The following is a 26,118-nucleotide window of genomic DNA, read 5'->3' as shown; positions in this document are numbered from 1 at the left end:
AGCCTGGGAGCCTTCCTAGCAGCGGAGCTGTGTAGGAAAATGGCGCTGTGTGCTGAGGAGAATAGGCCCCGCCCCCTTTTCGGCGGGCTTCTTCTCCCGTTTTTCTGACAACCCAGCAGGGGTTAAATACATCCATATAGCCCCAGAGGCTCGGTGAAATCCGACCAAGCCCCCTCAGCGCTGCACATCCAGGCTGAGGCGATTGCTGGTCGTAGTATAACACCAGTATGTGTGTATATACTTTTAGGATATTTTTCAGCTTCCTATCAGCTGGCTCCTTGAGGGCTGCCGTATCTGGAGACGGTAACGCCCCTTGTTTTTATAAGCGTGTGAGGTGTGTTTCCCAACTCGCCCTAACTTCTGGCGGGAAAAGGTATACCGCCAATAATTTTCTATCGGAGGAAACCCACGTATCATCACACACTTCATTTAATTTATCTGATTCAGGAAAAACTACAAGTAGTTTATTCACACCCTACATAATACCCTTATTTGTGGTACTTGTAGTATCAGAAATATGTAACACCTCCTTCATTGCCCTTAACATGAAACGTGTGGCCCTAAAGGAAAATACGTTTGTTTATTCACACCAAAACGCTATAATTATACAGGGACAACCCCTTATACAAGTGTTTTCCCTTATAGCATTTTTATATGTAATCATATCGCCAAATAAGTGCCCCCCCTCTCTGTTTTAACCCTGTTTCTGTAGTGCAGTGCAGGGGAGAGCCTGGGAGCCTTCCTCACAGCAGAGCTGAGCAGGAAAATGGCGCCGAGTGCTGAGGAGAATAGGCCCCGCCCCCTTTTCGGCGGGCTCTTCTCCCGGAGTTTGTGAGATCTGGCAGGGGTTAAATACATCCATATAGCCTCAAGGGCTATATGTGATGTATTTTAGCCATAAAAAGGTATTATACATTGCTGCCCAGGGCGCCCCCCCCAGCGCCCTGCACCCTCAGTGACAGTTGGTGACTGTTGGTGAAGTGTGCTGACAACAATGGCGCACAGCTGCAGTGCTGTGCGCTACCTTATGAAGACTGAAAGTCTTCTGCCGCCTGTTTCTGGATCTCTGGACCTCTTCAACTTCGGCATCTGCAAGGGGGGTCGGCGGCACGGCTCCGGGACGAACCCCAGGGTGAGACCTGTGTTCCGACTCCCTCTGGAGCTAATGGTGTCCAGTAGCCTAAGAAGCAAATCCATCCTGCACGCAGGTGAGTTTACTTCTCTCCCCTAAGTCCCTCGTAGCAGTGAGCCTGTTGCCAGCAGGTCTCACTGAAAGAAAAAAACCTAACTTAAACTTTTATTCTAAGCAGCTCAGGAGAGCCACCTAGATTGCACCCTTCTCGGCCGGGCACAAAAATCTAACTGAGGCTTGGAGGAGGGTCATAGGGGGAGGAGCCAGTGCACACCACCTGATCCTAAAGCTTTTATTATTGTGCCCTGTCTCCTGCGGAGCCGCTATATCCCCATGGTCCTTACGGAGTCCCCAGCATCCACTAGGACGTCAGAGAAATGGTTATTATTATTATCCAAATTCATTTTACAGGTTTTGCCGTGTGTGTGTGTGTGTGTGTGTGTGTGTGTGGTTTAGGGGTGCGCTCTCCTGTGCCACCAATATTGTGCGTGTATTACATCTGGCCAAATTCCAGCACATCCCGTGTTGTTTGTGCCGCACACTTGTGTCGCTTAGCTTAGTCATACAGCTACCTTATTGCACCTCTTTTTCTTCTTTGCATGTTGTGCTGTTTGGGGCCAAGTTTTTTTCTCTATCGTCCTAAGTGGATGCTGGGGTTCCTGAAAGGACCATGGGGAATAGCGGCTCCGCAGGAGACAGGGCACAAAAGTAAAGCTTTTACAGGTCAGGTGGTGTGTACTGGCTCCTCCCCCTATGACCCTCCTCCAGACTCCAGTTAGATTTTTGTGCCCGGCCGAGAAGGGTGCAATTCTAGGTGGCTCTCATAAAGAGCTGCTTAGAGAGTTTAGCTTAGGTTTTTTATTTTACAGTGATTCCTGCTGGCAACAGGATCACTGCAACGAGGGACAGAGGGGAGAAGAAGTGAACTCACCTGCGTGCAGGATGGATTGGCTTCTTGGCTACTGGACATGAAGCTCCAGAGGGACGATCACAGGTACAGCCTGGATGGTCACCGGAGCCACGCCGCCGGCCCCCTCACAGATGCTGAAGCAAGAAGAGGTCCAGAATCGGCGGCTGAAGACTCCTGCAGTCTTCTTAAGGTAGCGCACAGCACTGCAGCTGTGCGCCATTTTCCTCTCAGCACACTTCACACGGCAGTCACTGAGGGTGCAGGGCGCTGGGGGGGGGGCGCCCTGGGAGGCAAATGAAAACCTTTAAAAAGGCTAAAAATACCTCACATATAGCCCCAGAGGCTATATGGAGATATTTACCCCTGCCTAAATGTACTAAATAGCGGGAGACGAGCCCGCCGGAAAAGGGGCGGGGCCTATCTCCTCAGCACACGGCGCCATTTTCTGTCACAGCTCCGCTGGTCAGGAAGGCTCCCAGGTCTCTCCCCTGCACTGCACTACAGAAACAGGGTATAACAGAGAGGGGGGGCAAAATAAATGGCTATATATATTAATATAAAAGCAGCTATAAGGGAGCACTTAATCATAAGGCTATCCCTGTCATATATAGCGCTTTTTGGTGTGTGCTGGCAGACTCTCCCTCTGTCTCCCCAAAGGGCTAGTGGGTCCTGTCTTCGTATAGAGCATTCCCTGTGTGTCTGCTGTGTGTCGGTACGTGTGTGTCGACATGTATGAGGACGTTATTGGTGTGGAGGCGGAGCAATTGCCAAATATGAGGATGTCACCTCCTAGGGGGTCGACACCAGAATGGATGCCTTTATTTGTGGAATTACGGGATAGCGTCAACTCGCTTAAGCAGTCGTTTGCCGACATGAGGCGGCCGGACACTCAATTAGTGCCTGTCCAGGCGCCTCAAACACCGTCAGGGGCTGTAAAACGCCCCTTGCCTCAGTCGGTCGACACAGACCCAGACACAGGCACTGATTCCGGTGGTGAAGGTGACGAATCAACCGTATTTTCCAGTAGGGCCACACGTTATATGATTTTGGCAATAAAGGAGATGTTACATTTAGCTGATACTACAGGTACCACTAAACAGGGTATTATGTGGGGTGTGAAAAAACTACCAGTAGTTTTTACCGAATCAGAAGAATTAAATGACGTGTGTGATGAAGCGTGGGGTGCCCCGATAAAAAACTGCTAATTTCAAAGAAGTTATTGGCTTTATACCCTTTCCCGCCAGAGGTTAGGGAGCGCTGGGAAACACCTCCTAGGGTGGACAAAGCGCTAACACGCTTATCAAAACAAGTGGCGTTACCCTCTCCTGAGACGGCCGCACTTAAAGATCCATCAGATAGGAGGATGGAAAATATCCAAAAAGGTATATACACACATGCAGGTGTTATACTACGACCAGCTATTGCGACTGCCTGGATGTGCAGTGCTGGGGTAGTTTGGTCAGAGTCCCTGATCGAAAATATTGATACCCTGGACAGGGACAATATTTTACTGTCGTTAGAACAAATAAAGGATGCATTTCTTTATATGCGTGATGCACAGAGAGATATCTACACACTGGCATCACGGGTAAGTGCTATGTCCATTTCGGCCAGAAGAGCTTTATGGACACGACAGTGGACAGGCGATGCGTAGAGGAGTTATTTGGGGTCGGTCTATCGGATTTGGTGGCCACGGCTACGGCCGGGAAATCCACCTTTCTACCTCAAGTCACTCTCCAACAGAAAAAGGCACCGACCTTTCAACCGCAGCCCTTTCGTTCCTTTAAAAATAAGAGAGCAAAGGGCTATTCATATCTGCCACGAGGCAGAGGACGAGGGAAGAGACAGCAACAGGCAGCTCCTTCCCAGGAACAGAAGCCCTCCCCGGCTTCTACAAAAGCCTCAGCATGACGCTGGGGCTTCGCAAGCGGACTCGGGGGCGGTAGGCGGTCGTCTCAAGAATTACAGCGCGCAGTGGGCTCACTCGCAGGTAAATCCCTGGATCCTGCAGATAATATCTCAGGGGTACAGGTTGAAATTAGAGACAGAGCCACCTTGCCGTTTCCTGAAGTCTGCTTTACCAACGTCCCCCTCAGAAAGGGAGACGGTTTTGGAAGCCATTCACAAGCTGTATTCTCAGCAGGTGATAGTCAAGGTACCTCTTCTACAACAAGGGAAGGGGTATTATTCCACTCTTTTTGTGGTACCGAAGCCGGATGGCTCGGTAAGGCCTATTCTAAATCTGAAGTCCTTGAACCTGTACATAAAGAAGTTCAAGTTCAAGATGGAGTCACTCAGAGCAGTGATAGCGAACCTGGAAGAAGGGGACTTTATGGTATCCTTGGACATCAAGGATGCGTATCTCCACGTTCCAATTACCCCTCACACCAGGGGTACCTCAGGTTCGTTGTACAAAACTGTCACTATCAGTTTCAGACGCTGCCGTTTGGTTTGTCCACGGCACCTCGGGTCTTTACAAAGGTAATGGCCGAGATAATATTTCTTCTTCGAAGAAAAGGCGTATTAATTATCCCATACTTGGACGATCTCCTAATAAGGGCAAGGTCCAGAGAACAGCTAGAGATGGGTTTAGCACTATCTCAAGAGGTGCTAAAGCAGCACGGATGGATTCTGAATATTCCAAAATCCCAATTAATGCCGACAACTCGTCTGCTGTTCCTGGGGATGATTCTGGACACAGTTCAGAAAAAGGTTTTTCTTCCCGAAGAAAAAGCCAAGGAGTTATCTGACCTGGTCAGGAACCTCCTAAAACCAGGAAAGGTGTCTGTACATCAATGCACAAGAGTCCTGGGAAAAAATGGTAGCTTCTTACGAAGCAATCCCTTTCGGCAGATTCCATGCAAAGGGAGCTGCTGGACAAATGGTCAGGGTCGCATCTTCAGATGCACCTGCGGATAACCCTGTCGCCGAGGACAAGGGTATCCCTTCTGTGGTGGTTGCAGGAGGCTCATCTATTGGAGGGCCGCAGATTCGGCATGCAGGATTGGATCCTGGTGACCACGGATGCCAGCCTGAGAGGCTGGGGAGCAGTCACACAGGGAAAAAATTTCCAGGGAGTGTGGTCGAGCCTGAAAAAGTCTCTTCACATAAGCATTCTGGAACTAAGAGCAATCTACAATGCTCTAAGCCAGGCGGAACCTCTGCTTCAAGGAAGACCGGTGTTGATCCAGTCGGACAACATCACGGCAGTCGCCCATGTAAACAGACAGGGCGGCACAAGAAGCAGGAGGGCAATGGCAGAAGCTGCCAGGATCCTTCGCTGGGCGGAGAATCACGTGATAGCACTGTCAGCAGTATTCATCCCGGGCGTGGACAACTGGGAAGCAGACTTCCTCAGCAGACACGACCTTCACCCGGGAGAGTGGGGACTTCATCCAGAAGTTTTCCACATGCTATTAAACCGTTGGGTAAAACCAATGGTGGACATGATGGCGTCTCGCCTCAACAAAACACTGGACAGGTATTGCGCCAGGTCAAGAGATCCGCAGGCAATAGCTGTGGACGCGCTGGTAACACCTTGGGTGTACCAGTCGGTATATGTGTTTCCTCCTCTGCCTCTCATACCAAAGGTATTGAGGATTATACGGCAAAGAGGAGTAAGACTAGTGGCTCCGGATTGGCCAAGAAGGACTTGGTACCCGGAACTTCAAGAGATGGTCACGGACGATCCGTGGCCTCTACTTCTGAGAAGGGACCTGCTTCAGCAGGGTCCTTGTCTATTTCAAGACTTACCGCGGCTGCGTTTGACGGCATGGCGTTTGAATGCCAGATCCTAAAAGGAAAAGGCATTCCAGAAGAAGTCATTCCTACCTTGATAAAGGCAAGGTAGGAAGTCACCGCGAAGCATTATCGCCGTATTGGGCGAAAATATGTTGCGTGGTGCGAGCAGCGGAGTGCTCCGATGGAGGAATTTCAACTGGGTCGTTTTCCTACATTTCCTGCAATCAGGATTGTCTTTGGGTCTCAAATTGGGATCTATTAAGGTTCAAATTTCGGCCCTATCAATATTCTTCCAAAAAGAATTGGCCTCGGTCCCTGAGGTCCAGATTTTTATCAAAGGAGTACTGCATATACAGCCTCCTGTGGTGCCTAAGGTGGCACCGTGGGATCTAAATGTAGTTTTAGATTTCCTCAAATCCAATTGGTTTGAACCACTAAAGAATGTGGATTTGAAATATCTCACATGGAAAGTGACTATGTTACTGGCCCTGGCTTCGGCCGGGAGAGTATCTGAACTGGCGGCTTTGTTTTATAAAAGCACTTATTTAATTTTCCATTCGACATAGGGCAGAGCTGCGGACGCGTCCGCATTTTCTCCCTAAGGTGGTATCAGCGTTTCACCTGAACCAGCCTATTGTAGTGCCTGCGGCTACAGACGACTTGAAGGACTCCAAGTTGTTGGACGTTGTCAGAGCCTTAAAAATATACATTTAAAGGACGGCTGGAGTCAGAAAATCTGACTCGCTGTTTATACTGTATGCACCCAACAAGTTGGGTGCACCTGCTTCTAAGCAGTCGATTGCTCGTTGGATTTGTAACAAAATTCAACTTGTACATTCTGTGGCAGGCCTGCCACAGCCTAAATCTGTTAAGGCCCATTCCGCAAGGAAGGTGGGCTCATCTTGGGCGGCTGCCCGAGGGGTCTCGGCATTACAACTCTGCCGAGCAGCTACGTGGTCAGGGGAGAACACGTTTGTAAATTTTTGCAAATTTGATACCCTGGCAAAGGAGGACCTGGAGTTCTCTCATTCGGTGCTGCAGAGTCATCCGCACTCTCCCGCCCGTTTGGGAGCTTTGGTATAATCCCCATGGTCCTTTCAGGAACCCCAGCATCCACTTAGGACGATAGAGAAAATAAGAATTTACTTACCGATAATTCTATTTCTCGGAGTCCGTAGTGGATGCTGGGCGCCCATCCCAAGTGCGGATTATCTGCAATACTTGTACATAGTTATTGTTAACTAATTCGGGTTATTGTTTAGGAAGCCATCTTTCAGAGGCTCCTCTGTTATCATACTGTTAACTGGGTTTAGATCACAAGTTGTACGGTGTGATTGGTGTGGCTGGTATGAGTCTTACCCGGGATTCAAAATCCTCCCTTATTGTGTACGCTCGTCCGGGCACAGTACCTAACTGGAGTCTGGAGGAGGGTCATAGGGGGAGGAGCCAGTACACACCACCTGACCTGTAAAAGCTTTACTTTTGTGCCCTGTCTCCTGCGGAGCCGCTATTCCCCATGGTCCTTTCAGGAACCCCAGCATCCACTACGGACTCCGAGAAATAGAATTATCGGTAAGTAAATTCTTATTTTAAGTGCCATCCTGTCTGCAACTGCAGTGCCACTCCTAGATGGGCCAGGTGTTTGTGCCGCACACTTGTGTCGCTTAGGTTAGCCATACAGCCACTTCGGTGCAACCTTTTAGCCTAAAAACAATATTGTGAGGTGTTCAGAATAGACTGGAAATGAGTGGAAATGAATGTTATTCAGGTTAATAATACCGTAGGATCTAAATTACCCCCAAATTCTGTGATTTTAGCTGTTTTTGTGATTATTTCAAAAATCATCCAGATTCAAAACCAAAACACGAAAGGGTGATTTTGGCAAAACCAATCCAGATCCAAAACATGAGCATGGAACCAGAACCAAAACACGAAAAGTGCCCACCGCACATCTCAAGTTTCTATGTCTGCGTGTGATTTGCATGTGAACTCCTGTTTGTGTGGCTTTCATGTGTGGTGCGTGTGTGACTTCCATGTAAGCTCCTGCGTGTGTGTGTGTGTGTGTGTGTGTGTGTGTGTGTGTGTGTGTGTGTGTGTGTGTGTGTGTGACTTGCATGTGAACTTGTGTGTGTGTGAGACTTGCGTGTGTGTGTGTGTGTGTGTGTGTGTGTGTGTGTGAGACTTGCGTGTGTGTGTGTGTGTGTGTGTGTGTGACTTGCATGTGGGCTCCTGTGTATGTGTGTGTGTCATCCCCACTCAACCGCAAATTAGACTACAACTCCTGCATTCCCACTGCTCCCTCCGACCCCCATGACAGACAGCTGGGAGCAGTTGCGTCCCTGATGACGCTGCTGTTGCTCCTGGAAGTGCTGGTGTAGTCCCAAAGTATGGAGGAGCATTATTGGTGCTGCTGCTCCAACTGCTGGCAGTGATCTGGTCTGGACATGGAGCACCTCCAGCTCAGCCTCCCAGAACTGGACATGATCGGGGCGATATGGAAGAAACTTGCCAGGCAGGTAGAAGAGACCCAGATGGCTCCTTCCTACCCCCTCCCAGGGATGGCACAGGCATCGGAGGAATCCCTGTAGCTTTACTGGCTGTCAGCACTGGGTCAGGATAGAGGAGACCCCAGGCTCCTCGAAATTAACCCGTGATACATGCTCTACGTTTTAACTTTCATTAATTGCACATATCCTCCTCTCTGGCCCACTGTCTCCGCGGTGACTCGAACACTTATCTGCACAGTGAGCCCATACATATAGTGATAGATGGAGCACTCCCCATACATATAAATCTGTCACCGGAGTCTAGAGACCAGAGGATGAGGTGTGTGCTGTAAGCATGTGCATTAGTGATGAGCGGGTTCGGTTCCTCGGAAACCGAACCCCCCCGAACTTCACCCATTTTACACGGGTCCGAGGCATACTCGGATTCTCCCGTATGGCTCGGTTAACCCGAGCGCGCCCGAACGTCATCCTGCTGTCGGATTCTCGCGAGATTCGTATTCTATATAAGCAGCCGCGCGTCACCGCCATTTTCACTCGTGCATTGGAAATGTTAGTGAGAGGACGTGGCTGGCGTCCTCTCCGTTTATTCATTGTTGAGTTGATGCAAATATTTGTGCTTGCTTATATCATTGTGGGGACTGGGGAGCAGCTTTATATTAATATAGGAGGAGTACAGTGCAGAGTTTTGCTGATCAGTGACCTCCAGTTTGATCTGTTCTCTGCCTGAAAAAAACGCTCCTTATCTGTGCTCAGTGTGCTGCATATATCTGTGCTCACACTGCTTTATTGTGGGGACTGGGGACCAGCAGTATATTATATAGGAGGAGTACAGTGCAGAGTTTTGCTGACTAGTGACCACCAGTATACGTTGTCTGCCTGAAAAACACTCCATATCTGTGCTGCATTGTGTAGTATATAGTAGTACAGTGCATAATTTTGCTGACCACCAGTATATAATATATAGGAGTACGGTACAGTAGGCCACTGCTGTACCTACCTCTGTGTCGTCAAGTATACTATCCATCTATACCTGTGGTGCATTTCAGTTTTGCACAGTTTGCTGACCACCAGTATATAATATATAGCATTACGGTACAGTAGGCCACTGCTGTACCAACCTCTGTGTCGTCAAGTATACTATCCATCTAGATTCTATACCTGTGGTGCATTTTAGTTTTGCAGTTTGCTGACAGTGACCACCAGTATATATAGCAGTACTGTACGGAAGGCCACTGCTGTACCTACCTCTGTGTCATCAAGTATACTATCCATCTAGATTCTATACCTGTGGTGCATTTCAGTTGTGCAGTTTGCTGACACAGTGACCACCAGTATATATAGCAGTACGGTACGGAAGGCCACTGCTGTACCTACCTCTGTGTCATCAAGTATACTATCCATCTACATTCTATACCTGTGGTGCATTTTAGTTTTGCAGTTTGCTGACAGTGACCACCAGTATATATAGCAGTACGGTACGGAAGGCCACTGCTGTACCTACCTCTGTGTCGTCAAGTATACTATCCATCTAGATTCTATACTTGTGGTGCATTTTAGTTTTGCAGTTTGCTGACACAGTGACCACCAGTATATATAGCAGTACAGTACGGAAGGCCACTGCTGTACCTACCTCTGTGTCATCAAGTATACTATCCATCTACATTCTATACCTGTGGTGCATTTTAGTTTTGCAGTTTGCTGACAGTGACCACCAGTATATATAGCAGTACGGTACGGAAGGCCACTGCTGTACCTACCTCTGTGTCGTCAAGTATACTATCCATCTAGATTCTATACTTGTGGTGCATTTTAGTTTTGCAGTTTGCTGACACAGTGACCACCAGTATATATAGCAGTACAGTACGGAAGGCCACTGCTGTACCTACCTCTGTGTCATCAAGTATACTATCCATCTAGATTCTATACCTGTGGTGCATTTTAGTTTTGCAGTTTGCTGACAGTGACCACCAGTAAATATAGCAGTACGGTACGGAAGGCCACTGCTGTACCTACCTCTGTGTCGTCAAGTATACTATCCATCTAGATTCTATACTTGTGGTGCATTTTAGTTTTGCAGTTTGCTGACAGTGACCACCAGTATATATAGCAGTACGGTACGGAAGGCCACTGCTGTACCTACCTCTGTGTCGTCAAGTATACTATCCATCTACATTCTATACCTGTGGTGCATTTCAGTTGTGCAGTTTGCTGACACAGTGACCACCAGTATATATAGCAGTACGGTACGGAAGGCCACTGCTGTACCTACCTCTGTGTCATCAAGTATACTATCCATCTACATTCTATACCTGTGGTGCATTTTAGTTTTGCAGTTTGCTGACAGTGACCACCAGTATATATAGCAGTATGGTACGGAAGGCCACTGCTGTACCTACCTCTGTGTCGTCAAGTTTACTATCCATCTATATTCTATACTTGTGGTGCATTTCAGTTGTGCAGTTTGCTGACACAGTGACCACCAGTATATATAGCAGTACAGTACGGAAGGCCACTGCTGTACCTACCTCTGTGTCATCAAGTATACTATCCATCTACATTCTATACCTGTGGTGCATTTTAGTTTTGCAGTTTGCTGACAGTGACCACCAGTATATATAGCAGTACGGTACGGAAGGCCACTGCTGTACCTACCTCTGTGTCGTCAAGTATACTATCCATCTAGATTCTATACCTGTGGTGCATTTTAGTTTTGCAGTTTGCTGACAGTGACCACCAGTAAATATAGCAGTACGGTACGGAAGGCCACTGCTGTACCTACCTCTGTGTCGTCAAGTATACTATCCATCTAGATTCTATACTTGTGGTGCATTTTAGTTTTGCAGTTTGCTGACAGTGACCACCAGTATATATAGCAGTACGGTACTGAAGGCCACTGCTGTACCTACCTCTGTGTCGTAAAGTATACTATCCATCTACATTCTATACCTGTGGTGCATTTTAGTTGTGCAGTTTGCTGACACAGTGACCACCAGTATATATAGCAGTACGGTACGGAAGGCCAATGCTGTACCTACCTCTGTGTCGTCAAGTATACTATCCATCTACATTCTATACCTGTGGTGCATTTCAGTTGTGCAGTTTGCTGACACAGTGACCACCAGTATATATAGCAGTACGGTACGGAAGGCCACTGCTGTACCTACCTCTGTGTCGTCAAGTATACTATCCATCTAGATTCTATACCTGTGGTGCATTTTAGTTTTGCAGTTTGCTGACAGTGACCACCAGTATATATAGCAGTACGGTACGGAAGGCCACTGCTGTACCTACCTCTGTGTCGTCAAGTATACTATCCATCTACATTCTATACCTGTGGTGCATTTAAGTTGTGCAGTTTGCTGACACAGTGACCACCAGTATATATAGCAGTACGGTACGGAAGGCCACTGCTGTACCTACCTCTGTGTCATCAAGTATACTATCCATCTACATTCTATACCTGTGGTGCATTTCAGTTGTGCGCAGTATATATAGTAGTAGGTCATTGCTATTGATACTGGCATATAATTCCACACATTAAAAAATGGAGAACAAAAATGTGGAGGTTAAAATAGGGAAAGATCAAGATCCACTTTCACCTCATGCTGAAGCTGCTGCCACTAGTCATGGCCGAGATGATGAAATGCCATCAACGTCGTCTGCCAAGGCCGATGCCCAATGTTATAGTAGAGAGCATGTAAAATCCAAAAAACAAAAGTTCAGTAAAATTACCCAAAAATCAAAATTGAAAGCGTCTGATGAGAAGCGTAAACTTGCCAATATGCCATTTACGACACGGAGTAGCAAGGAACGGCTGAGGCCCTGGCCTATGTTCATGGATAGTGGTTCAGATTCACATGAGGATGGAAGCACTCATCCTCTCGCTAGAAAAATGAAAAGACTTAAGCTGGCAAAAGCACAGCAAAGAACTGTGCGTTCTTCTAAATCACAAATCCCCAAGGAGAGTCCAATTGTGTCGGTTGCGATGCCTGACCTTCCCAACACTGGACGGGAAGAGCTTGCGCCTTCCACCATTTGCATGCCCCCTGCAAGTGCTGGAAGGAGCACCCGCAGTCCAGTTCCTGATAGTCAAATTGAAGATGTCACTGTTGAAGTACACCAGGATGAGGATATGGGTGTTGCTGGCGCTGGGGAGGAAATTGACAAGGAGGATTCTGATGGTGAGGTGGTTTGTTTAAGTCAGGCACCCGGGGAGACACCTGTTGTCCGTGGGACGAATATGGCCATTGACATGCCTGGTCAAAATACAAAAAAAATCAGCTCTTCGGTGTGGAATTATTTCAACACAAATGCGGACAACAGGTGTCAAGCCGTGTGTTGCCTTTGTCAAGCTGTAATAAGTAGGGGTAAGGACGTTAACCACCTCGGAACATCCTCCCTTATACGTCACCTGCAGCGCATTCATCATAAGTCAGTGACAAGTTAAAAAACTTTGGATGACAGCGGAAGCAGTCCACTGACCACTAAATCCCTTCCTCTTGTAACCAAGCTCCTGCAAACCACACCACCAACTCCCTCAGTGTCAATTTCATCCTTACCCAGGAAAGCCAATAGTCCTGCAGGCCATGTCTGACGAGTCCTCTCCTGCCTGGGATTCCTCCTTGAGTCTAACGCCTACTGCTGCTGGCGCAGCTGTTGTTGCTGCTGGGAGTCGATCGTCATCCCAGAGGGGAAGTCGGAAGACCACTTGTACTACTTCCAGTAAGCAATTGACTGTCCAACAGTCCTTTGCGAGGAAGATGAAATATCACAGCAGTCATCCTGCTGCAAAGCAGATAACTCAGGCCTTGGCAGCCTGGGCGGTGAGAAACGTGGTTCCGGTATCCATCGTTAATTCAGAGGCAACTAGAGACTTGATTGAGGTACTGTGTCCCCGGTACCAAATACCATCTAGGTTCCATTTCTCTAGGCAGGCGATACCGAAAATGTACACAGACCTCAGAAAAAGAGTCACCAGTGTCCTAAAAAATGCAGTTGTACCCAATGTCCACTTAACCACGGACATGTGGACAAGTGGAGCAGGGCAGACTCAGGACTATATGACTGTGACAGCCCACTGGGTAGATGTATTGCCTCCCGCAGCAAGAACAGCAGCGGCGGCACCAGTAGCAGCATCTCGCAAACGCCAACTTGTTCCTAGGCAGGCTACGCTTTGTATCACCGCTTTCCAGAAGAGGCACACAACTGACAACCTTTTAAGGAAACTGAGGAAGATCATCGCAGAATGGCTTACCCCAATTGGACTCTCCTGGGGATTTGTGACATCGGACAACGCCAGCAATATTGTGCGTGCATTACATCTGGGCAAATTCCAGCACGTCCCATGTTTTGCACATACATTGAATTTGGTGGTGCAGAATTATTTAAAAAACAACAGGGGTATGCAAGAGATGCTGTCGGTGGCCCGAAGAATTGCGGGTCACTTTCGGCATTCAGCCACCGCGTGCCGAAGACTGGAGCACCACCAAACATTCCTGAACCTGCCCTGCCATCATCTGAAGCAAGAGGTGGTAACGAGGTGGAATTCAACCCTCTATATGCTTCAGAGGATGGAGGAGCAGCAAAAGGCCATTCAAGCCTATACATCTGCCCACGATATAGGCAAAGGAGGAGGAATGCACCTGACTGAAGCGCAGTGGAGAATGATTTCAACGTTGTGCAAGGTTCTGCAACCCTTTGAACTTGCCACACGTGACGTCAGTTCAGACACTGCCAGCCTGAGTCAGGTCATTCCCCTCATCAGGCTTTTGCAGAAGAAGCTGGAGACATTGAAGGAGGAGCTAAAACAGAGCGATTCTGCTAGGCATGTGGGACTTGTGGATGGAGCCCTTAATTCGCTTAACCAGGATTCACGGGTGGTCAATCTGTCAATCAGAGCACTACATTTTGGGCACCGTGCTCGATCCTAGATTTAAAACCTACGTTGTATCTCTCTTTCCGGCAGACACAAGTCTGCAGAGGTTCAAAGACCTGCTGGTGAGAAAATTGTCAAGTCAAGCGGAACGTGACCCGTCAACATCTCCTCCTTCACATTCTCCCGCAACTGGGGGTGCGAGGAAAAGGCTAAGAATTCCAAGCCCACCCGCTGGCGGTGATGCAGGGCAGTCTGGAGCGAGTGCTGACATCTGGTCCGGACTTAAGGACCTGCCAACGATTACTGACATGTCGTCTACTGTCACTGCATATGATTCTCTCACCATTGAAAGAATGGTGGACGATTATATGAGTGACCGCATCCAAGTAGGCACGTCAGACAGTCCGTACGTATACTGGCAGGAAAAAGAGGCAATTTGGAAGCCCTTGCACAAACTGGCTTTATTCTACCTAAGTTGCCCTCCCTCCAGTGTGTACTCCGAAAGAGTGTTTAGTGCAGCCGCTCACCTTGTCAGCAATCGGCGTACAAGGTTACTTCCAGAAAATGTGGAGAAGATGATGTTCATTAAAATGAATTATAATCAATTCCTCCGTGGAGACATTCACCAGCAGCAATTGCCTCCAGAAAGTACACGGGGACCTGAGATGGTGGATTTCAGTGGGGACGAATTAATAATCTGTGAGGAGGGGGATGTACACAGTGAAAGGGGTGAGGAATCGGATGATGATGATGAGGTGGACATCTTGCCTCTGTAGAGCCAGTTTGTGCAAGGAGAGATTGATTGCTTCTTTTTTTGGTGGGGGCCCAAACCAACCAGTCATTTCAGTCACAGTCGTGTGGTAGACCCTGTCACTGAAATTATGGGTTCGTTAAAGTGTGCATGTCCTGTTTATACAACATAAGGGTGGGAGGGCCCAAGGACAATTCCATCTTGCACCTCTTTGTTCTTTCATTTTTCTTTGCATCATGTGCTGTTTGGGGACAATTTTTTTGAAGTGCCATCCTGCCTGACACTGCAGTGCCACTCCTAGATGGGCCAGGTGTTTGTGTTGGCCACTTGGGTCGCTTAACTTAGTCACACAGCTACCTCATTGCGCCTCTTTTTTTCTTTGCATCATGTGCTGTTTGGGGACTATTTTTTTGAAGTGCCATCCTGCCTGACACTGCAGTGCCACTCCTAGATGGGCCTGGTGTTTGTGTCGGCCACTTGTGTCGCTTCGCTTAGTCACACAGCGACCTTGGTGCTCCTCTTTTTTTCTTTGCATCATGTGCTGTTTGGGGACTATTTTTTTGAAGTGCCATCCTGCCTGACACTGCAGTGCCACTCCTAGATGGGCCAGGTGTTTGTGTCGGCCACTTGTGTCGCTTAGCTTAGTCACACAGCGACCTTGGTGCGCCTCTTTTTTTCTTTGCATCATGTGCTGTTTGGGGACAATTTTTTTGAAGTGCCATCCTGTCTGACACTGCAGTGCCACTCCTAGATGGGCCAGGTGTTTGTGTCGGCCACTTGGGTCGCTTAGCTTAGTCACACAGCTACCTCATTGCGCCTCTTTTTTTCTTTGCATCATGTGCTGTTTGGGGACTATTTTTTTGAAGTGCCATCTTGCCTGACACTGCAGTGCCACTCCTAGATGGGCCAGGTGTTTGTGTCGGCCACTTGTGTCGCTTAGCTTAGTCACACAGCTACCTCATTGCGCCTCTTTTTTTCTTTGCATCATGTGCTGTTTGGGGACTATTTTTTTGAAGTGCCATCCTGCCTGACACTGCAGTGCCACTCCTAGATGGGCCAAGTGTTTGTGTCGGTCACTTGTGTCGCTTAGCTTAGTCACACAGCGACCTTGGTGTGCCTCTTTTTTTCTTTGCATCATGTGCTGTTTGGGGACTATTTTTTTGAAGTGCCATCCTGCCTGACACTGCAGTGCCACTCCTAGATGGGCCCCCAGGTGTTTGTGTCGGCCACTTGTGTCGCTTAGCTTAGCCATCCAGCGACCTCGGTGCAAATTTTAGGACTAAAAATAATATTGTGAGGTGTGAGGTGTTCAGAATAGACTGGAAATGAGTGGAAATTATGGTTATTGAGGTTAATAATACTATGGGATCAAAATGACCCCCAAATTCTATGATTTAAGCGGTTTTTTAGGGTTTTTTGAAAAAAACACCCGAATCCAAAACACACCCGAATCCGACAAAAAAATTTCGGTGAGGTTTTGCCAAAACGCGTCCGAATCCAAAACACAGCAACAGAACCGAATCCAAAACTAAAACACAAAACCCGAAAAATGTCCGGTGCACATCACTATTTGTGCATAGCAATAAGCTAAGCACGTCCTAATGAGATGTGTCTTCTTGTCACTTACACGGATCTTTAGATATTCTAGGGCAGTGTGAGCTGCAGGTGGAGTAGTAAGGTGAGAAGTGTTAGCAGTGGTTGTGGGGGAGTGAGCTACGAGGTGAGGTGTGATGGGACACCATAAGCAGTGAGGAGGCAGTGAATTGAGAAGGGGAGCAGAAAGAGCTGTGATGGGACAGTGTAAACTGTCGTGGGCACTGAGATACAGAATGGAGGGATCTAGCAATGAGAGAGCTATGGAGGGGGCAATTATGGAGATATGCAGGGAGGGGTCAATGAAACAGCTTTGGAGGGGGTAATAGTATAGATAAAGGTGGCAGTGAGAGAGCTACATTACCACATCACTGGTCACACCTCTGGTGACAACACAAAATAGAACCTTCATAAATTTCAGCTCCAAGCCCATGCGTATCTTAATCTGGCACTGGGCATTAACATAAAGTCACAGACGCAACTGCAGCAAAAGATGTAAGGAAAGACGCAACTGCGTCCAACTCAGAATCAGGACCTGTGAGGAGTGATCTCACCCATCTTGACAGAACCCACCCCCTCACCAGACCCCGCCCCCATTACGGCTGCTTCCCTAAATTTCCCGGGCTGGTTTTCCATCCCAATCCCCCCCTGGACAAATGTTTCATGTGATACTGCTAGGGGTAATAGGTTTTTAAACACACTAAATGATCACTACTTACTCCAACTAATTGAGAAACCAACTAGGTACATTGCAATCTTAGACCTGGTATTGACAAACAATGGAGTAAATATATAAAATATTATAGTAGAGGAGCCCATGGGAAACAGCGACTACAATATGGTCACTTTCAATATCAGTTTTAACAAGCAGCCCTACATACTGTAGGCTCAACTAGGACTAAACTTTAGCAAAGCCAACTTTGACATGATGAGGGAAGCTTTAAGTGACATTGACTGGGAAATTTTGTTTCTAGGTAAGAATACTACAGAAAAATGGGAGGTATTAAAAACGTTGCTCACTAGTTATACACTTATGTTGATTCCTTTGGGCAGCAAACGAAGGAGTAATAATTCCAAATCAATGTAGCTTAACAAAAAGATTAAGGAACTAAGGGTGTGTACACACGGTGAGATATTTTCTTTCGATTTTGACTATATAGTCAAAATCGCAAGAAAAGTTAGTGCAGATCGCAAGGTGAAAGTCCCCTTGCGATCCAGATTCGATCCCGATGCGCGGTCCCGCCAGGTCGGCATCGCAAGAAAAGATAGACTGTGCAGGCAAGTCAATCCTTGCTAGATCGGTGTACTATCTAGTTCATCTCACATGTCAATGACATCTCACATAAGCCAAAATCGTAAGCACACATAGTCCATATCTCAAGAAAAGTTAGTCAAAATCTGTGCTATCTGGGCTCCAGGGTGTTCAAGGGAAATCGCAAGTGAAAATCGGGCATAGCAAGGATCTCACCGTGTGTACACACCCGGCTAAAAAGAGGCAAGCATTCAAAAAGTATAAATTGGATGGAAATGCAGAGTCATTCCTGAAATATAAGGATTGTAACAAAATATGCAAAGAAAGAAATCAAAGTGTCTAAAATAGAAACGGAAAAGCAAATGATTAAAGAAGGAGAGTATAGGCCCTTAAAAAGGTAAATTGGGTGTCATAATCAAAGACGATAATGACATAGCGGAAAAATGAAACAAGTTTTTCTCATCTGTATTCACAAGAGAGGATCAGATGGAGGGATTAACGCATAACCTCACAATGATAATGTCCCACTGCTAAATGTTTATTTAAGTGAGGAAGTAGTCTGTAACCGATTAAAAAAATGAAGATTAATAAATCGCCTGGTCCCAACGGAATTCACCCAAGGGTTCTGACTAGCTACACTCCGAACTAGCAGCTTTTTTTATTCAATGACTCACTTACATCAGGCATGGTTCCCAAAGACTTGCATATAGCGAAAGTAGTGCCGATATTTAAAAAGGGAAGTAAATCTGAACCAGGTAATTATAGACCAGTAAGTAAGTATTTTAAAGGGATAGAATACAGAAGTTCCTTGATGCCAATAACGTTATCAATAGGAACCAACATGGATTTGTGAAGGATAGATCATGTCAAAGTCATTTAATAGGCTTTTATGAAACAGTTAGTGTGAACCTAGATCAGGGTAAAGAGGTGGAAATAATCTTTTTAGACTTTGCTAAAGCTTTAGACACAGTACCACACATGAGACTAATCTATAAATTAAGAGAACTGGGGCTAGTAAGTATAATATGCACTTGGGTTAGAAATTGGTTGGATAATAGGGAGCAGCAAGTGGTGGTAAATTGAACTTTTTCAAAATGGACTGACGTACCAAGTGGTGTGCCACAAGGGTCTGTACTTGGGGCCTAATTCAGACCTGATCACTCGCTAGCTATTTTTTGCAGCGCTGCGATCAGATAGTTGCCGCCTATAGGGGAGTGTATTTTTGCTTTGCAAGTGTGCAAACGCATGTGCAGCCGAGCACTACAAAAAAGATTTGTGCAGTTTCTGAGTTGCCCAGAACTTACTTAGCCGCTGCGATCACTTCAGCCGGTCAGGTCCCGGAATTGACGTCAGACACCCGCCCTGCAAACGCTTGAACACGCCTGCATTTTTCCAAACACTCCCAGAAAATGGTCAATAAACACCCACAAACGCCCTCTTCCTGTCAATCTCCTTGCGATCGTAAAATCCATCGCACAGCAACGATCCGCTTTGCACCTGTATGACTCACCTGCACATTGTTGTGCATATGCATGCACAGATCTGACCTGATCGCAGTGCAGCGAAAAAATCTAGCATGCAATCAGGTCTCAATGACCCCCTTGAACCACTCTTGGTCAACATTTTCATAAATGATCTAGAGGTAGGTCTAGAGAGCATGGTGTCAATTTTTGCAGACAATACCAAACTGTGTAAGGTTATAAATTCGGAGGGGGATGCTGAGTCTCTTCAGAAAGACTTATTTAAACTAGAAGCATGGGCAGCAAAATGGAGAATGAGGTTCAATACAGACAAGTGTAAGGTAATGCACTTTGGTAGCAAGAACAAAAATACTACCTACATACTAAATGGGGAGAAACTAGGGGATTCTGTACTGGAAAAAGATTTAGGTGTTCACATAGATAAAAAAAATAAATAGCAGTAGTACCAGAGGCGTAACTAGCATGGGGCGAGCATGGCACGTGCCCTAGGTGCCGTGGCATCCCTAGCAGAGGGGGGCGCCATGGGCACCTACACAGCCTGCTCGCCCCATGCGACAGTCAAAAAATGCAGGGTCACGGCGCCGGGCAGTAAGGGTATGCCCCTAACAGTGGCGGAACGTACGGCAGTGCAGCCCCTCAGCCCACAGTCGCCGGCATTACAATGAGTCACATTGATTCATTATATGCCGTGGCCACCGCCAGACCCGTCCCCGCCGCCAGTGTCTCCTCCCAGCAGGGCCGGCGCCACTAGAGGGCTGCGCCGCACATTGCAGATTAATGCTTCATGAGTTCTACGCGGTTAACGTAAGCTGCCTCTTGTTATATGGAGCACCCCTCCCCGAGCACCTCTCTCCTCCCCTCCAACCCACGATAGATCCCAGAATTTCCTGCTCTATGCCACAACTGCATACTCGTATATACAGCTCCCCCCCCTCCGCATTTACCTCCCGCATGCATAGTCTTACCCTCCCCACTACCCTTCATCATAACCGCCCTCCCTCCCCATCCCCCGCTAAGCAAAGTGACCAGCTGTCAACTGTCTTAACTGGACAGTTAAACTGCATTCAGCCTCCCAGCCACCCGTGATTCTTCTCTTCCCCCCCCCCCCCCCCCCCGTGACTGCATCCCGCATAGTCTCTCCCCCTACCCTGCGTGACCACTGCCCGAACCGAACCGCCTGAGCTGAGCAAACTGACCAGCTGTCAGTCAAGTTAAACTGTTTGCAGCCAGTAGGCTGCAGGGAAGAAGGAGGCGGGATTCCTGTGTTCGCTCAGAGAGACTGTGAAGCATAAGGAAGACAGGCTGTATTCACTCTTATTTTATTTTGTTACTAACTAAATTTTAGTTTTAGGCTCTGAGTTTTATATCTATCTATCTATCTATCTATCTATCTCTCTATCTATCATCTACTCCTGCAGTGGTGTCCAGTGCCATAACTACGTGTGGGCCAACGGTGCATTACCCACAGCGCATCTGCGCTGTAGGCGCATCCGCTGACCCACATATGTCGCACAGGGCTGCGCCGCACAAGGGAAACCAGCATGCAGCCGACAAGCTGCAGCGCCCGGCAACCTTGTCAGCATGTAATATAGAATGGCCGCCGGGCGCTGTAGCTTCTTGTCTCCGCGCTGTGGTCTCCCTGGTGCTGTTGGACGGCGTAGCTGCTCTCCTGCTGCCCCCCCCCCCCCCCGCCCCAGATGCTGTTATCTCGCGGTGCTGGCGGCATCTAGGAGCAGAGAGGTGATATTAGATAGGGAGGCATTGAAGGTTATTTGGGTGGGTCCGGAACTTGGACACTGGAAAGGAGAGCTGCAGTGAGGGCAGAAGTGACCGTGAGGGCTGGCTGTGTGACATAACATGATTGTGGGCACCACCGTGTGGCGTAACGTGAATGTGGGCACCACTGTGTGACGTAACATGATTGTGTTCGCCACTGTGTGATGTAACGTGATTGTGTTCGCCAGGGAGGAGCTGCCCACACCTGTGCCTGTCACCAGAGCGACCAGAGCCATCTGCGCTGAGTGGAGAAGACGCCGCAGAAGCGACAAGGACATCCAACCTTCAGTGGACCGGGACCCTGCAGCAAGGCAGGAGACTGACCAGCGACGGGAGCACCGGCATCACGGAGGACACCCACTTACCGGAGCAAGGACCCGCCGAAGACCCCGGCTGGCTTAAAGAAGATGGCTCGGAACAGCGGGGAGGACGGTGCACATCGGGATCCTGCAGCAGGAGAGAAGATCCCCCTTCGGAGCGCAGCAGACCACACTGAAAAGGGTGCATTCCCGGTGCGGTGTTCTGCATCCCGGGTGGCGCCGAAGATGTGGAGTGTCTGAGGTGGCAGAAGCGCCGCAGCTTGGGGTGAGAAACCGCTGCAACCCTTCCGCTGCTAAACTCTGCAATTAGTCAATTAAGGAGGTAGGCTCCCCACACCACACCCTCACTCTATAATGTGAATTTCGGCTCATACCGTGTGCTATAATGTGAATTCCGGCTCATTCTGTGTGGTATAATGTGAATTTCGGCTCATACCGTGTGCTATAATGTGAATTTCGGCTCATTCTGTGTGGTATAATGTGAATTTCTGCTCATTCTGTGTGGTATAATGTGAATTTCTGCTCATTCTGTGTGCTATAATGTGAATTTTGGCTCATACCGTGTGCTATAATGTGAAAGGGGCACCAGTACTAGATAGTATAAGGGGTCCTACTACACTGAAGGATACGCCCCCTTTTGAGTGACCATGCCACCTTTTCCCTGGAGCCAACCTTCACATGTTCATTCCGCCTTCAAAAATTGCACTTTGACCACTGCAACTACATCTATACGTACACACCCTAACATCTTTATATACAGTGACACCGGTGGCATGCGCACTTTCTTTCCTTTTGTAGTGTTTTTATTTTTTGGGGGGGCGCCATTATTGATCTTGCCCTGGGCTCCAAAAGCCCTAGTTACGCCTCTGAGTAGTACCCAAAGTAGGAATGCAGCAAATAAGGCAAACAAGGTATTAGCATGCATAAAACGAGGAATTCATGCAAGGGATGAGAGTGTTATACTCCCATTATATAAATCACTAGTGAGGCCACATCTGTGCACAATTATGGGCACCATACTACAAAAAAAAATCCTGGAACTAGAAAGGGTTCAGAGATGCGTGACCAAATTGATTAAGAGAATGGAGATGCTCGAATACAAAGAAAGGCTTGCTAGGCTAGGCATGTTTACACTGGGAAAAAAGGAGATTAAGAGGGGACGTGATTAACATTTACAAATATATAAGGGGATAATACACAGAGCTAGTGGAGCATTTGTTTTTGGTAAGATCATCACAAAGGACACGAGGACACCCGCTTAGGTTAGAGGAGAGGAGATTTTGCATACAGAGACGGAAAGGTTTCTTCACAGTAAGGACAATACGTATTTGGAATTCCCTGCCTGAGAGAGTAGTAATGGCGGACTCGGTCATTACTTTTAAGAATGGGCTAGATCAATTCCTAATGGATAAGGATATTCAGGGCTATGGTGGGTAAATAATGCACTATGCCTTGTGGTGCCATATAAATAAAGGATAATAATAATAATAATAACTATAGTGATATAAAAAAATATAAGAGTAATAGACATAACAGCTAAACATTTACCACAGTTAAAATTAGTCCTAAAACTATTAGTGTAGGAGATGACAAACAGGTTGAACTCAATGGACAAATTACCTTTTTTCAACCTCAGAAACTATGTTACTATGGGGTAGATGTATTAACCTGGAGAAGGCATAAGGAAGTGATAAACCAGTGATAAAGCAGTGTTAAGTGCAAGGTGATAATGCATCAGCCAATCAGCTCCTAACTATTAATTTACATATGGGAGCTGATTGGCTGGTGTGTTTATCACCTTGCATTTATCACTGGTTTATCACTTCCTTATGCCTTCTTCAGGTTAATACATCTGCCCCTATGTTACTATATGTAATATTTATACAAACTGGGGTCAATGTTATGCTTATAAACTTCACTCAGATAAGCCCTGGTCAGGAACTAAACTCATGACATTAGTGCTGTGAGATGGTAATGTAAATCACAATGTCACCATGCTGCTCAATGACAAAATAATATCTGTAAAGTGCTGCATAGTATGTAACCCCTATATTACAAAAAAAAATATGTATATATATATATATATATATATATACACACACACACACACACACACACACACACACACACACACACACTGCTCAAAAAAATAAAGGGAACACTAAAATAACACATCCTAGATCTGAATGAATGAAATATTCTTATTAAATACTTTGTTCTTTACATAGTTAAATGTGCTGACAACAAAATCACACAAAAATTATTAATGGAAATCAAATTTATTAACCCATGGAGGTCTGGATTTTAAGTCACACTCAAAATTAAAGTGGAAAAACACTACAGGCTGATCCAACTTTGATGTAATGTCCTTAAAACAAGTCAAAATGAGGCTCAGTAGTGTGTGTGGCCTCCACGTGCCTGTATGACCTCCCTACAATGCCTGGGCTTGCTCCTGATGAGGTGGTGGATGGTCTCCTGAGGGATCTCCTCCCAGACCTGGACTAAAGCATCCGCCAACTCCTGGACAGTCTGTGGTGCAACGTGGCGTTGGTGGATGGAGCGAGACATGATGTCCCAGATGTGCTCAATTGGATTCAGGTCTGGGGAACGGGCGGGCCAGTCCATAGCATCAATGCCTTCGTCTTGCAGGAACTGCTGACACATTCCAGCCACATGAGGTCTAGCATTGTCTTGCATTAGGAGGAACCCAGGGCCAACCGCACCAGCATATGGTCTCACAAGGGGTCTGAGGATCTCATCTCGGTACCTAATGGCAGTCAGGCTACCTCTAGCGAGCACATGGAGGGCTGTGCGGCCCCCCAAATAAATGCCACCCCACACCATTACTGACCCACTGCCAAACCAGTCATGCTGGAGGATGTTGCAGGCAGCAGAATGTTCTCCTTGGCGTCTCCAGACTCACGTCTGTCACATGTGCTCAGTGAGAACCTGCTTTCATCTGTGAAGAGCATAGGGCGCCAGTGGCGAATTTGCCAATCTTGGTGTTCTCTGGCAAATGCCAAACATCCTGCACGGTGTTGGGCTGTAAGCACAACCCCCACATGTGGGCATCGGGCCCTCAGACCAGCCTCATGGAGTCTGTTTCTGATCGTTTGAGTAGACACATGCACATTTGTGGCTTGCAGGAGGTCATTTTGCAGGGCTCTGGCAGTGCTCCTCCTGTTCCTCCTTGCACAAAGGCGGAGGTAGTGGTCCTGCTGCTGGGTTGTTGCCCTTCTACGGCCTCCTCCATGTCTCCTGATGTACTGGCCTGTCTCCTGGTAGCGCCTCCATGCTCTGGACACTACGCTGACAGACACAGCAAACCTTCTTGCCACAGCTCAAATTGATGTGCCATCCTGGATGAGCTGCACTACCTGAGCCACTTGTGTGGGTTGTAGACTCCGTCTCATGCTACCACTAGAGTGAAAGCACCGCCAGCTTTCAAAAGTGACCAAAACATCAGCCAGAAATCATAGGAGCTGAGAAGTGGTCTGTGGTCACCACCTGCAGAACAACTCCTTTATCGGGGGTGTCTTGCTAATTGCCTATAATTTCCACCTGTTGTCTATTCCATTTGCACAACAGCATGTGAAATTGATTGTCAATCAGTGTTGCTTCCTAAGTGGACAGTTTGATTTCACAGAAGTGTGATTGACTTGGAGTTACATTGTGTTGTTTAAGTGGTCCCTTTATTTTTTTGAGCAGTGTATATATATATATATATATATATGTGTGTGTGTGTGTGTGTGTGTGTGTGTGTGTGTGTGTGTGTGTGTGTGTGTGTGTGTGTGTGTGTGTGTATATATATATATTGTGCCAGGAGAACTAATTTGCCACCTGTAAGCTGGGTCCTGGGGGTGGATGGGAAGTGTGGATGGACCGGGTTCCCATCCATTTGGCCCAAACCAGGTCTTATAGGCTTCTTAGCCCAAGAAGCTGCTTCATCAGCCAGCACCTGGGTGCTGGGTTTAAAGCAGAGTCTCTCCCTTGAGTAAGGGCTCCTGAAGGCAGTTAGTTGTCCAGGTGATAGGCCTGCTAGGGACAGTGGGATCCGGAGGGCTGGGCACTAGAGTCAGGATGCCGCGACTTGGAAGGTTCCTTATTAAGTAAGAGGGAGTGAGGCAGGGCCTAACCTCCCTGGTAGTTTATACTAAAGACAGTGATCTTTGTTTTATGTATATCTTTGTTTTTGAGCTACCTGAATAAAAGATACTGGGGGGTTTTTTTTTTAGCACAAGCCTGGAGTCGGTCGTTGGTGGATTTTTGTAGCAGAGCACATTCTAACAAGTCTCCTGTTACACTATATACAGTATTTAAATTACTACTAATACCAGGGGCGGAGTGGGATGGAAAACCAGCCCTGAAAAATCAACCTGGGAAATTTATGGAAGTAGCCCTAATGGGATCTGTTGTGGGAGTGGGGTTTGTTGTGGGAGTGGGGTTTCTTGAGGGGACGGGATATGTTTTGTTTAAACTGAATGTGTTTGGTGCAAAGGTTTGCATTGGCAGCAAAGAGGTTAAACAGGATGCATGAAAGATTTTAACCAAGGTTAAAATCAGGCGCAAGGTGGGCTGGTGTCTGGTGTTCTAATTGTAGCAGCTGCTATAAAACAGGTCTAGTCAATCCTGTAAGCACTAGAGACAATAAACAACAAACAAAGTAGCAGCGCTATACAATTAATGGTATAATAATCATCATATAAAATCCATTGATTGTGGTGGAGATTAAGACACGTGGAGATGAATGGATTAAAGGTGAAAAAGAACAGTTATTTAA

General features: G+C 47.2%; 1 long non-coding RNA gene across 1 annotated transcript in view; it reads left to right on the top strand.

Moving 5' to 3' along the window:
• Positions 1-20,367: 20,367 nt before the first annotated feature.
• LOC135057550 (uncharacterized) overlaps positions 20,368-26,118 on the top strand; it is a 78,212-nt gene continuing 72,461 nt past the window's right edge. Inside the window, exons 1-2 of the long non-coding RNA XR_010244196.1 lie at positions 20,368-20,546; positions 21,207-21,660. This is a non-coding gene — a long non-coding RNA (uncharacterized LOC135057550). The remainder of the gene's footprint in view (positions 20,547-21,206; positions 21,661-26,118) is intronic.

This window comes from Pseudophryne corroboree, chromosome 3 (assembly GCF_028390025.1).
Source record: "Pseudophryne corroboree isolate aPseCor3 chromosome 3, aPseCor3.hap2, whole genome shotgun sequence".
Lineage (NCBI taxonomy): Eukaryota > Metazoa > Chordata > Amphibia > Anura > Myobatrachidae > Pseudophryne > Pseudophryne corroboree.
This window is presented reverse-complemented; position numbering and strand designations above follow the sequence as displayed.